This window comes from Prunus dulcis, chromosome 7 (genome assembly GCF_902201215.1).
Source record: "Prunus dulcis chromosome 7, ALMONDv2, whole genome shotgun sequence".
Taxonomy (NCBI): Eukaryota; Viridiplantae; Streptophyta; class Magnoliopsida; order Rosales; family Rosaceae; genus Prunus; species Prunus dulcis.
Genome location: NC_047656.1, coordinates 5,729,596 through 5,733,300, shown reverse-complemented (window position 1 = coordinate 5,733,300; position 3,705 = coordinate 5,729,596). Strand labels below are relative to the sequence as shown.

General features: G+C 38.4%; 1 pseudogene; it reads right to left on the bottom strand.

The window, feature by feature from the left end:
* Window positions 1-429: 429 nt before the first annotated feature.
* On the bottom strand, window positions 430-1,311 carry LOC117635251 (annotated as a pseudogene).
* Window positions 1,312-3,705: the final 2,394 nt, after the last annotated feature.

The following is a 3,705-nucleotide window of genomic DNA, read 5'->3' as shown; positions in this document are numbered from 1 at the left end:
AAGTTAAGAATTCCCTCGCAAGGAGAGGGCAGCATTAGAAGAAAGTGCTCAAGGTGCGGTTCCGCAGGCCACAATAAAAGCACCTGTAAAAACAATATTCCATTGCGCAATGTATCTTAGACAATAAGATTTGTGTTGCTTTGGTAGGTCATGTGAACTCAACTTTTATTTGTGGTGGGTTTCGTGTTATGTTGAATGGGAATTCTTTTAAATTTGCATTATTTGGGTTGCATTGCTACAGCATGCTGATTTGGGTTGCATTGCTACAGCATGCTGTATTGCTGACAGATTGCCATTATATTGACCTTTTATTGTACTGGTATTGCTTCCTGATTGCAATTATAATTTGAGTGCGAAATTAAAGGGACTGGAATGTAATTCCAAATGGATCCAAAACATTAAAGTTCTTAGAATTCCTATATTACACAGTTACTGTGATACTCCGACTATACCTTTTTTTTTTATCACAAATTCGGCCGATGCATAGGCCAGATGTGGGGCAAATACAAGGTGAAATGTCCTATGTGTTTGACTACATATACTTGTTGAAGGAGCATTACGAATGTCAACCTCAATAGATTGCTCATGTCTTGCCAAGAACACTCTTGAATTTATGCAATGTGCCCAAGCCAGTCCCAAAGCTGGACTCACCCGTCTGCCTGATGTGTCCAGGGACTCCAAGTTTCCCAACCTCACCCCATTCACTCCATCATGTGGCCCAATAAAATCCACCACTTGGTTGGTGACAACCACCGCCAACCCAAACTTATTTGCTAAACCCTTCAATGTCCCAGATATGTTGAAGAACATTTCAGACCGCCGTTTCAAATCTGCCGGTGTTGTCTAATATTGTGATCGGAACAATGCAGCAATGGAATCAATGACAATGAGTTTCACAGGTAGGCGGGTGTGATCAATGGCAATAAATGCTTCTATGTCTCCAAGGACATGGATGAGTTCTTGAGCATCATGAACACCATGAACATATATGTCTTCCAATGGCTCCAACCTTATTAAGTTGGGGTATGATGCATGATAAAGGTTGCCTAGTTGTTGCAATCGACGAAATGGGAAGCTGAATTCTGTGAATATGTAGATGGAGGAGACCCCTAGTCCGCCATGTGAGGGTGGGAGCTGAGCTCGTACCGTAAGTTGGAGACAAAGCTGCGTCTTCCCAGAACCTCTCTCCCCTACTAATTCTGTTATGGAGTTGCAGGGTATCCCACCCCCCAAGCAGTGATCTAGTATTGGGCATCCAATGGATAATTTAGGGGTTGAAAGAGGAAGGAGCATGAGGTTTTGGGGTGTCATGTTTGTGTCATTTGGGGGGGGATGTGATGGTGCTACAAGGCATGCATTATATATATATAGAGTTCATTTTGAAGGTCTGTACTGTAGGCCATCTATCTTTTAAGGAATGTTTAATTCATCCTTTTTCCAGGTTGTAATTACTTTTTTGTTTATTTATTAGTATATTTTTGGACCATATAATTTAAAACATATTCTGATGCAGTACGTCCTCTAATAGGATCATATTGTAACTCTATCACCACTCTATTGTACTGATATTGACATAATATTGCCACTATCCGCATGTTTATTGTATATTTATTGCTGCTATATCGCCATAGAACTGGAGATCGATATACTGTATACGCACAAATACAAAATGAGGCTTCATCATTCCATAAAATCCTATTTCCAAACTTACATAATACAACAACAGGCCACCCCATCGTTACATAATACAAAAGTACGCCACCTCATAGTTCCATTTCCCTACAAAATGAGGCTTCATCATTCCATACATTCCTATTTCCAAACTTACATAATACAACAACAGGCCACCCTATCGTTACATAATACAAAAATACGCCACCTCATAGTTCCATTTCCCTGCTGTTGACAAATTCGAAGTTGCATACTCTTCAAGTGCGGTGACCGCGAACCATGAAATTCATGACCCCGGCCACAGTGATCTTGGCCCAGTTTCCTGCCGGATCCACAATTATTGCAAATTTCCGAAATAGTTCGAATCCCCTTTCCACTTGTTCTTGCTTCAACTTGGCCATTGCTTCTGATTCCTTGAATACCATAATTGCAGTGGCAGGGGCAAGTTCAATTTTTTCTTTAATTCTCTTTATATGTAGGAGATGCATGCGCGCATGATAACGACAGCGAATTGTGCGGTTTTTTATGACACCCCATCTAGCTTGGCCCTCCACAATTTTTGAAACTATGTCTGCATGAAGATTTTTCCAAAACATGGTATTGCGTTGACATTGCTGTATGCCATGGACCAAGTCTGCGGGGAGTGAATTCGGTGACTTGGCTTCTGTTTCAGTCTCCCCTCCTTCAGTAATTGAAATCGTTGGGTTTGGTGTGAGGTTATGGTCCATGGTCTTTGATATTTATTGTTGGCTGGTGTACAACTTAATTGGAACAACAGGGGACTAAATGCGATGTGAGTTAAATCTGTGGGGAAGGTAGTGGCTGTAAGCAGCAGTTAATGTGATGGAAGTTTTCATTTCAAACAGGTGGGTTGATTAATATACCTGCAAATTTTAATGACCAAACCAGTAAGTGAGAGAGTTATTGGCGGGAGGGATCAGGGGGAGTAATTGGCGGGAGGGATTGGCGGGAGTGTTAGGCGGGATAGTATTGGGCGGGATAGTATGGGAGGGAGTTATTACCCAGGTTGACTTTATGCCTTTTTGTAATATATTTGTATGTTGGACGTTCCCAACTTGGTCATTTTCCCATTATGTCATTGAAATAAGGGAGTTGCCTATTTGCCAAATTCACCAACTCATTCGAATTGACCAATAATGGTTATTGTCTTATTTCTCATTTCACCAATCTCAATTCGTTTCCATTTTGCCATTTTTCATATTTTCCTATTTTCCATGTGTCATCCAAATTTCCAATTTTTCAATTTTTCATTATTTTTTCCTATTCCCTATTTTCCTATTGTGCAATTTCCCAAGTTTCCTTTTGTTCTATTTCCAGTTTTCCAATTTTTCAATGTTCCCATTTCCCCCCCATTATGTACTTATAAAAAGTTGCCTACTTTGCCTAATTCAGACAGTAATTAAAATTGTCCAATATGGTAATTGTCTTATTTCCCATTTCCACAATTTCAATTTGTTTATATTTTTCTGATTTTCCATGTGTCCCTGTTTCCTATTTCCAATTTTCAAAATTTAAGTTTTTGTCCAATTATCCAATGTTTTTATTTCCAATTCGACTATTTTCTAAGTTTCCTTTTTTTTCCTATTTCAAATTTTTCATTTTCGTAACTGTCCTTTTGTTCAATTTCCACTTTTGCTATTTTCCAAGTTGCCTTATTTCCTATTTTTCATTTATCCAGTTCTCCAATATTCCAATTTTCCAATTTTCAATTTTCAATTTCCCAATTTGCTTATTTGCCTACTTTCCAAGTGTCCTTTTTTCTGATTTTTCGAATTTTCGAATTTTCAAATTTTCATGTTTTCAGAGTTTCCTTTATTTCCTATTTCCTATTTTCCTATTTTCCAATTTTCCAAGTTTCCTTTTGGCCAATTTCAAATTTTCAAATTTGCCAAGTTGCTTTCTTTTCCAATTTACAATTTCCAAATTTCCTATTTTCCAAGTGTCCTTTTTTCCTTTTTCCAATTTTCCAATTTTCCAACTATCATTTGATCCTATTGCCTACTTTCCTGTTTC